Source organism: Zeus faber (assembly GCF_960531495.2).
Source record: "Zeus faber genome assembly, chromosome: 2".
In the NCBI taxonomy this organism is placed as follows: domain Eukaryota; kingdom Metazoa; phylum Chordata; class Actinopteri; order Zeiformes; family Zeidae; genus Zeus; species Zeus faber.
The window spans coordinates 5,010,641-5,021,842 of NC_137189.1; positions in this window are offsets into that span (position 1 = coordinate 5,010,641).

The window sequence follows — 11,202 nt, forward strand, 5'->3', positions numbered from 1 at the left end:
ATGCATATATGCAGTGAAATGTCTTTACAACGCACCCAGGATTTTATTTATCTTGTTTGTGAGTGTGTTGGATCCATGACGTCCATAAACGAATGACGTCAGTTTTTCATTTACAAAAGCAATAGGACTCCTGCCTGAGTCCTGTGGCTGGACCCCTAATAACAAGCACATTTATATGGGTTTCTGATGTTTTGTTATGTTTTTAGTGGCTAGCAGTGCTGTGGGATTATTTCATTATAATGCACCGGGGTAATAAATAAACGTTTTGGGAAACACTGGGACTCCATGCAGCGCTCCAGTTGATCGTCAATGACGGTTCGTGCATCTGTTTGAGCCAAAGAAGATCCTCCAGAGGCAGCAGAGACACGTCAACTGCGTCGCGGCTTCGGCCGAAATACAACGGAGCATTTGTGATGCACGTCCAGGTTGATGGCTGCGTGATGATGCATTGTTGCAATAAATTAGGGGGGGGGGGGTTCCAGGTTTAGGAGTCTGACGGTTCCACGGCCCCGCAAATAATCCGACCGCACGCTCCCTTATAATGTCCGCCAGTGGGACCCTCACACGGACTGGGGGCTTGGATTTCACCGCCCTCAGCACATAGTTGGCGCAATTAGCTTCTTCTTCCCTCCGGCGATTTATCACCACGTAATTTAGGGATTCCGAGGTGCGAGACGGTTTGTGTTGGCTCTGGTCGGACGGACACGATCCACCGAGAGGCAATGATGGAAAGTTAAAAAAAAGATTCAAGTACTTCTTCCACCACTGTTTATAGACGATAGAGGGGCTGTACGTCCTGGGACCCAAGGAAAGACAGAAAGAGAGAGACAGAAAGGGAGGGAGAGAGAAAGAGGTATAGGGGATATATTCCCAATTTTCCCATTAGCAGATCCCCGGGGCTCTCAATCTCCACTTCCCTCTCTCTCTCTCTTTGTTTCTCTCTCTCTGGATGGAGGGATATAGGGTTTTGAGTTGTGGCCGCCATCACAGCTCCGCCCGAGGTCCAGCTTACGGCTCGCAGTGACATAACTCCAACCCTCCCTCCGTCCATCCATCCATCCATCTCCGGCATCCTCTATTTATAATCAACTTTCCAGCCAAAAACACGTCTCTGTGTCCCTGTCCACCACCATAGAGAAGATGAGAGAGAGAGAGAGAGAGAGAGAGAGAGAGAGAGAGGGAGAGAGAGAGAGAAAGCGAGGAGGAGGAGGAGGAGGAAGAGGGAGGTGGTGAAAGCCTGGCTGAGCAGTGTTGCTAACACGGAGCTGAAATATTCAACCAGGGAGCGTTCACCAAAATGGATCCAGACCTTTCTCTCAACCACAGGATTCCTACTGGGTCACACTGGAAATAGTTACATAAATACAAAAATTATTATGAATTTATTATTAATTATTCATCATTATTATTATTTTCACTTTTTATGTTATATTTTTTATCTGTGTGTCGCTTTGAAATAAATAAATACAAGGCACTATTTTTACCGATCAGCCACAACATTGAAACCACTGACAGGTGAAGTGAATAACATTGCTCATCTCATTCCAATGGCACCTGTCAAGGGGTGGGATTATAATAGGCAGCAAGTGAACAGTCAGTTTTTGAAGTTGATGTGTGGAAGCAGGAAAAATGGTCAAATGTGAGGATCTGAGCCACTTTGACAATGGTCAAATTGTGATGACTAGACGACTGGGTCAGAGCATCTCCAAAATGACAGGTCTTGTGGGGGTTTCCTGGTATGCAGTGGTTTGTACCTACCAAAAGTGGTCCAAGGAAGGACAACCCATGAACAGGCGACAGGGTCATGGGCGCCCGAGGCTCATTGATGTACATGGGGAGTGAAGTGTAGCCCGTCTGGTTCGATTCCACAGAAGAGCTAAAGGTATCAGAACACACAGTGCATCACAGCTTGCTGTGTTTGGGACCGGTCTGAGTGCCAATGCTGACCCCTGTCACCACCAAAAGCGGCTACAATGGACACATGAGCATCAGACCTAGACCATAGTGGGCTCAGATTTGATCAAGCATCTGTGGGATGTGCTGGAACAACAAGTCCGATCCATGGGGGCCTCGCAACTTCCAGGACTTAAAGGATCCGCCGCTCACATCTTGGTGTCAGACGCCACAGGACACCTTCAGAGGTCTTGTGGAGTCCATGCCTCCACGGGTCAGAGCTGTTTGGGGGCGTGAGGGGAGCTACACAATATTAGTGGTTCTTAGTGGTGTTTTTAATGTTGTGGCTGATTGTGTATAAATAAATAAATAAATTAATAAATAAATAAATGAGGGAGAAAAAAATCTATATATTTATATATATAGATGGATAGAGTATGTATGGATAGTGTGTGTGTGTGTGTGTGTGTGTGTGTGTGTGTGTGTGTGTGTGTGTGTGTGTATGTGTGTGTGTGTGTGTGCGGCCTCTGGGTGCCTGTGTTGCGTTATAGCGTTGACATTAGCCCATTAGCAATGACAACACTCCAGGTTGAATGGGGGGGGGGGGGGGGGGGTCAAGTGTCTCCTCTTCCTCCTTTTCCTCATCTTCCTCCTCTTCCTCTTCTTCCTCGCCCCTCAGCAGCAACTCGCGGCATTAGGATTCAGATATTCCCCAGAGAATGAATGTGTTGATGTGTTGTTATGCATTTAAGTGGTAATAGATGAGGATTTGATGCAGGATAAATAAAGAGGCTCTTAATATTTCATACTTCTACTGTTCTTCAAAACCAGACCGGTCTGTAAAATGAACGTTCTCTTCCTTTCAGTGTAAAATGCAATGCCTTTAAAGTGGTAATCCATGATATATTTTGTTTTAAAAAATCTCATATTTGATCCATTTGTTTTACTTTTTAAACTTTTTTAGGGAAGAGCCACACATTTTGAGCAGTACCATGAGTTTGTGAGCTCCTTCTCAAAGTTTCATTGCAGTGAGCTAGCTCCTCGTCGGCCCCCTAGCTCTGATGAAACACCCATAATAAAACAGTTACAATCAGCTGACGTATATTGGGGAGATGATTATCAGGGAAACCAACCGTATTAGCAGAGTCTTCTTTCGAGTCTTGTGATTCAATTTCTTCATGCAGCTTTAACAGAAGCTTTGGCAACTACAATCAACATAACTGCAATTTGTTTAAAGTGGTAATTTTAGATTATTTGGATTTCAAAATCCTAGATTATTCCTTTTTTTGTTTTAGCTGGGTTTAATTAGAAACAGGCATTCAATGTAATTCCATTCTGCATGTGCTTCTCTATGTACAGTACATGCCCCTTCCATTGTTGGTGGCAGGGTCCGCCACCAAGAAGTGAAAGGCAATCGTGGTGGATTTGATGAAGCAAATGTAGCTAGTTGTGTGATATGGAAGAATTTTAACTGAACAAAGCCATAATCCATCACAAATGTATTTGCATTTTGCACACACATTGTATGCATTTTGTTCTGTTACGTTTTGAAGTTTTAAAGAACCAGAATAATACTTGAGAAAAGGTTTGGGGGATGTATTGATGTTCTCTTGCTGCTCATAAAACTGGAGGTGAACTTTTCATATAATGAGCCAAAGATGATCAACTCAACTAAATGTATATTTAAATATAGAAAAAAATAAAACAATAAAAAAGCGGGAAATGTAAAATAATAAAGAAATAACTAATGCAGTTAAATAAATAGATAAATATGTAAAGCAATAAATAAATCAATAAATAAGAATTGATGACCGCAAAAAATAATCTTCAAACAGGATGAACAGCAGAAAAACAGATGGATGTCATTTTAATTTTAATGGGAATAGAACAGAAAATCAAAACAACAGCAGCAGTGAGATGCCGTGCGCTTGGCAGCCATGTTGGAAACGACGGGGAATGACCATGACATACGCCCCCAAAAAACAAATTTGGGATTAAAAGTTGCTCGATACCGCGAGACAGAAATAACCAATTAACCACATTACCCCGTTACGGCGGACCATTAATAATATCTGACACGTTCATTTGCATGGATTTAAATTAGCTGGAATTTGGGAGATTGACACCCCCCCCCCCCCCCACCCCACCCCCCTGTAATAATAACACCGGTAATTGATTTTCTGAGGGGCGGGGGCCACAGAGAATCAATTATTATTATTATTGTTATTGTTATTGTTATTATTATTATTATTATTATTATTATTATTATTATTATTATTATTATTATTATTATGCCTATATATAAGTGTCCTGCTGAAAGAAAAATAAATATAAACCAAACTACGTTCTCTGAAGCGGTGATAATGTCATTTTTTTCCTTTAAAATGGGAGTATGAAGGAGTGACTGGGGGTGAAAAAAAAAAAAATGAAACAAAATAGAAGAGAAATCGGATGGACTTTCACAATCTGGTAACGCTCTGAGCGGAATGAGCTTCCTGGACTCACATCCTCTGCCTCCTCCACCTCCTCCACCTCCATGCAGTCCCTCCATCAAGTCCGTTGAAATTATCCCACGGCTCCTCCTCCCACTATCCTGTCAACCACTGATAATGTCACAAGCACATAGAGCTGTGTTTTTTATTATTATTATAGACGACTAATAGTTAGTGATGCATGACTCGCAAGCGATTCAGTCGTATCGAACTAATCTTTTAAATGACTCTGGAGTCTGGAGTCACTCGGTCAAAACCGAAAATAATTTCTGAACTAAATTAATGCCAAAAGCAGAAAAATAAATAAATAAATAAAAAATTGAGGATTTTGCCACAATCCATATTGAACGTCCCTTGCTCACCAAGCGTCACACCAACGGAACCAAATCAACCAAGAGCCGCTCAATCTCACGACTAAAGAAACAGATCTCAAAAAAGATTTGAACCTTTCATCATGAAGAAGACTGTTGTTTTTTGTTGTTTTTTTTCATCATGGACCAGCCACATGAACTGAAATACCAATTTGTTTCTCAGTATCTCAAATATCGGCTAAATAGCTCGAAAATATGCACGCAGCAATTAATATTTCCCAGAGGGGAACGTTTCATTATTCTCAGTGGCAGACACTGCTTCTTTGAAATGTGAGAAAAGAGAAGGATATATATATATATATATTTATTTATTTATTTATTATTTTTTTTATTTTTTTCTTGCAAACTCCCCACCGGGTGCTCCCACATTCGATCCAATGAAAATAATATTGATGAATAAATGTTTGAGTTAGGACGGAGCCTCGCAAAGCTTCCTTCGATAACACCTGTAAAAAGATATTAGCACTTAGCGCTGAAGCCGGTTTCACACCGAATGCGCAATCGCCCTCCCCCTAGTGGCAAAAGATAACGGGAGAGCTTTTTTTTTTCCCACAACAACAGCGAGCAGTTTTCTGAGCTGGACATTCACCGTGACCCATGAAACGTGCGTTCGAGACGTCCTTTACATAATGTTTGCAAAGTGCAAACTAAAATAAATAAAATCACACAATTCACTTATCAGAGCTTATCACAGATGGGTCCGGGCTTATCACAGTGCCTCACAGCTTTTGGCGTGTGGAATGGGACTTTCCGGAGGAATGAATGGACTCCCAGCTTGTTGTCATTGTTGGTGGTATTCAGTGTGAAGCAGGTTTTAACGGTTGGCACGCGGCATCCGCACCGTCCTGCTACACCCAGTAGACTGAAAAATTCACCACCTGGTTTTTGTGCCAATAATGAGTGGGAGTGGTGCTTGAGTCATGAGTGACTGTGTTTGTGCGTGTGTGTGTCTGTGTGTGCCTGTGTGCGTGCGTGTGTGTATTATTTTAACTGAAATGTATTGGGATTGTTTCAAAGAATGTGTCAAACAGCTATGTGAGAAAAAGGAGGTTTTAGTTTTAAATGAAGGAAAAACTAAGGTTAGACTTTATTAATCCCCGGGAGGGAAATGACTCACTTCAGAAGAAGTTAAAAAAAGAAAAATCTATTTTATCTAAGATAGATAAAAGAAAAGAAAATAATAACTAAATAATTATTATAATAATAATAATATTAAAGAAGAATTATAATTTGTTATAAAAACTATTATCATTATATATTAAACAAAATGCAATTGTGAAATTAAATCCAATTAAATATCATTTTGCTACAATTTGGGAGATGTTATAATATAATATGAATATATACAAAATATATAAAAATATATATATTTGGAGAACACATTTTTTTAAACAAGTGTTTGTGTGTGTGTGTGTGTGTGTGTGTGTGTGTGTGTGTGTGTGTGTGTGTGTGTGTGTGTACATGTGTGTGAGAGAGAGAGTGTGTGTGTGTACATGTGTGTGTGGGGTAGCCGGAGCTTGAAACAACAGCGCTGTGCTGACACAACTGAAGGCGTCTAATTGCAGCGGTAGGAAGTTGGGGATTGTCGGAGAGAGGGAGGGTTGAGGGAAAAGGAATGAGGGATGAGGGAGGAGGGCAGATCCCGGGTGTTACCTGACACGGTTGCCTGTTTGGAATTAAAACACTGTCAAAAAGCCTGTTCATTCTGCCGGAACATGCTGAGACATTAGCAAGTGTGTGCGTGTGTGTGTGCGTGTGTGTGTGTGTGCGTGTGTGCGTGTGTGTGTGTGTGTGTGTGTGCGTGTGTGTGCGCGTGTGTGTGTGTGTGTGTGTGTGTGTGTGTGTGTGTGTGTGTGTGTGTGTGTGATTTTGTCTGCTTTCTTTTCTTATATTTCTCCTTTTTTCTTCCCCTCCCTCCACGTCACTCCATTCCTCATCGGGATCATCAAAGACCGAGACCTCCAGGTCCGGGAGCTTTTCTGGAAGCTATCGCTATCGGCTCCTTCCATCAGTGATCTCAGCCTCTCTCTCTCTCCCTCCCTCCCTCTTGCCCTCTCTCTCTCTCTCTCTCTCTCTCTCTCTTTCCTCAAAATTACACTGGGTGCTCTCCTCTTTCGCTCTCTTCTGGCACATAGTACTATTGCAAATGTCTCTCTATTTCTTTCTCTCTCTATCCCTCTCTCTTTTTCTTTTATTGTCATGCCCGTCTGTGTCTCCGTCTATGTTTCTTCTCCTCCCTCTCCGTCATTAAACTCTCTCTCTCTCTATTTGCATAATTCTTCCTGGCGGAGTGCGATCATTTCTTCCAGCTAAGTGTACTAGCGAGCATTGAGGGAGCAGGAGCAGCATTCCTATGTCAGCACTACTGTGTGTGTGTGTGTGTGTGTGTGTGTGTGTGTGTGTGTGTGTGTGTGTGTGTGTGTGTGTGTGCGTGTGTGTGTGTGTATGTGTGTGTGTGCATGTGTGCACGTGCATGTGCACGTGCGTGTGTTTGTGTGTGCACATATGGTTTAAAAGGACAGTAAACCTGAACTCCCTGCCAGAATTAATAGGACACAGCATTTGAATCGTCAGGACATTAAATGTCCTCATAATCCGAATTTATGTTCATTTTTTAAATTCTATTTAATTTTTTTTAATTTTTAATAAATGCATCTCCTGATTCATTCTGATGATTTTAAAACTCAGGTTTTCTTAACATGTTTTTTGTAGGTGTCCTCACAAACCACCTTAACCTCAGTCTGATTGTGTTTGGGTCTATTGCACCCTGGGTCTGTTTACCTTTGAACTGCATTTGCATTTGCGCTTATGTGCACGTGTGTGTGTGTGTGTGTGTGTGTGTGTGTGTGTGTGTGTGTGTGTGTGTGTGTGTGTGTGTGTGTGTGTGTGTGTGTGTTTGTGTGTGTGTGTGTGTGTACAGGCGACATAAAGGGCCCCATTGATAAGAACAAGTTCTTCTTGTTAACCTATCAGTCAGACTGGTGCAGATCCAGCGTTCGCATCCCAGGGGCAACGCGACGGCACACACACACACACACACACACACACACACACACACTCACACACACACACACACACACACGCATACACACACACGCACACACACACACACAGACACACACACACACACACACACACACACACACACACACACACACACACACACACACACACACACACACACACACACACACACACACACGGCAGTTACTGTTCCACCTCACCCCACCCCAACCCACCACACCCCACCCCCATCCATCTAGAGCCAGGGGGGAACGATGGAACATGTGCTAACACTCTCCTTCTAGGAGATACATTGAACGAGACATTGAGCAATGTTTTGTCTTGCATCTCTACAGCGGCTGCCTCCTCCTCCCCCTCCTCTTCCCCCTCCTCCTCCACCTCTTCATCTTCCTCCTCCGCACTGTTTCCCCAAAAATGCTTCCATGTGCCGTCTCGGCATTCCAACCAACCTTTTTACCGAGGCATTCCGATGCTCCTCTCTTTGTCGGTGACACCGGATCCCCTGCGGAAAGCCAATAGTCATGAGAAATACCTTGCTAGCTCCAGTTGCCATAACAGTTTTGGATAACAGGGGATAGGGGGGATTTTTGCCATTCCTCTGTTCCACGTTCTGTTCTTGAGTATTGTTATTGTTATTCTCCCAGTATACATATTATTGTCCACTGAGTAGACAGAGCGAAGGTTGTGTTTATGTCAGCTGTAATCCCAACAAACTCCCAACACGGCTTTGGTGACGGCAAAGGGACGCATCAGCTGGAGGAGGCGAGGTGTCGGGAACACCTAGCCGTCAAATGAAAAACTGCCCGAATCAAGGTCAGAGGAAGAACAACAAGGCTCAGTGTGTGTGTGTGTGTGTGTGTGTGTGTGTGTGTGTGTGTGTGTGTGTGTGTGTGTGTGTGTGTGTGTGTGTGTGTGTGTGTGTGGGATGGCTACCTCCTGAAAACCCACTCTTTTACAATGTGTGTGTGTGTGTGTGTGGATTAGTTTAACCGTCACCAACCTACCTGCTGTAGGTGTGTGGCCGGTCGCCTCCTGACAGCCTAGGACTATCGCAGTAAATCTGCCTAACAAGCACGTGATTAATCACAGCGGCAGAAGTGGAACAAGTGTCCCAGCGTGACAAATGTGTGTGGGCACAGCAATGGATGCTGGGATGAGAAATATGGCACTTAGTGTAAGGCTCACAGACGTCGCATCTCGGAAGGATTCGATAGAGAAGAAGAGGACGTGCGGTCAAGAATTTGGCATATCACAAAGGAGGGATTGTCTTGTTCCACATCTGTTTCTCTCTGATAGATTGGGGAGGAACATGGTTTACGCAGAACTACGATGATGGACAAGGGTTTTAGTTCGCTGCCTCTAAATATAACGCATCGTCTTCCCCGCGCCGTTTGATGTACAATTGCATAGAACACTCGTGTGAATTGATTTACTTACATGTCCCTCAAGCGGTATGCCATGTGGAAATTCGAGAAAACGGGATTTAGGGAGCATGAATGAGGACTTTATTTTTTTCATTTTCCAACATGTCTTTGAAATGGATCCACCAGGCAGAGGCATGCGTTCCATTATTGCGATTGTTAGAAAGAGCCTTACCCTCTTAAAGAAGATGTAAAGTGACAAATCCAAGACCGAGAGATGCAGTTCAACCCCACGGCCTTCAGACAAGGGACCGTTGGGGGAACTCTCTCCCAAATGGAATGGTCCCCATGGGGCAAACTGCTGATATTTCCATATCAACCCTCCCGGCCCCCATACATCCAACCGCATGGACTTCTGACCAAATGCAATCAAGTGCTTTGCCAAGTTTCTAAGCGAACACCCCGATCAGCGCGGAGATAAGAGAGGGAACTCGGAGCGCTCTGTGGCTTTGTAGCGGGGCCGTGTTCTCATTAGGCGTCAGACATCTTGATGCAGTTCGCCATTTAAGCTTGTTCTGCAAATCCTCACCATCTAATCCGCCGGCAACAAATTGATACTATAAATCATATGCTGCTTGAACCCTGCCAAACGTGACAACTTTCGTCACGTTTTGGGGAGGAAAGCGATGCAGGAACTGTGAATGACTTTGTCATTTTGGACTTGACAAACTTCTTCTTGGGGACGGACGAGGTGTTTTCCGGGAAGCGACGGCCTCTTCCATCATCGTTTAACACTCTTTAAGATAAACCTCCTTTTCCATATTAGTGACATTAAATCCTTGATAACCCCTCTAATGATCACTCACTTTCGTTCATTTCCTTCAGGGCAGGTATTTTAAGCCCTATCGAGGTCCTATAAATATCCAACACTGACCCCAAAACTTCGTCTTCGTCTCTTTCTTAACGCTGCAGCGCACCTGAGACAGGTGCGTTAAGAATTCTTCGTCCCAACCCTGCTTTTTTTGTGCTGGACGATGCAATTAATCTGCTTTATGCCAAGTTTAAGGGCAGAGAAATCAGAGAGTGTGGCCGGTAAAAAATGGAAATCCAAAAGGGAAAGTCATGAATTTTACAGTGATCCAACGCCATCGGATGACCACCTGACGTCAAACACCTTACGCTTTGTTTGTCTCGACTTCTGCTCCATCTTTCTTTCTGTCTCTTGTTGTGCTGAGCACCCTGACTTCTTTAAAATGAAAGAAAGAAAGAAAGAAAGAAAGAAAGAAAGAAAGGAAGAGGCCCCAGGAAAGCGGACCAAAAAGGAAAGTGAAGCCCTCTGTTCCTGAATTAGAAAACAAAAGGGAAGAGGTGATGCTTGGCCTTGGCCGGCGAAAGGGGAGAGGAAGGAAAGCCGGGGAGCAGATATTAGCCATATGTGATTCATTTACAACGGCATGCTTCAATTAATCCGGGCAGGGTGGCAGGCGCCTGCTGCGGGCCCTGTGCCACCCGAAGGCACGGGCAGGGGGGGCGGCGTTTGGCGGGAGGAAGGACAGACGGCTGGACCCCGGACGAGGGATGGGCGGCGTAAACAGATCCTCTTTGAATCGATTGAGTCGTCCGGCACTATTAGCGAACATCGCATCAAACTCAACCTTTACCCTGCCCTCCTGTCATTATTGTCGACTCTCCTACTCTTTTCTACATCTCTCGCTTTCTCTCTCCTTCTTCTCCCTCTGTTTGTTCTCCCCCTCGTTGTTTAAAGGGGAAGTGAGGGCTCGGCCAATAAAAGGCACAAGGACCTGGAACGAGAAGGCGATGTTTCATCATTGGCAGAAATCCCCCGGAGGCGTCCATGACAGGGAGACCAAGACCCCGAGGTTGTCGTTTTTTTGTCTGTTTTTGTTTTTGTTTTTTTTTCCCAACGCTAAAAGCTAGCAGGCTAGCGGCACTCATCATGGCACCGGGTGAAAGTGACGAGAGAAACGAACTGGCGACGGTCTAAAAACCACAGCGACCAGATGGAACCACAGATTGTTTTAAGGAGGCTAACCCGCCTTA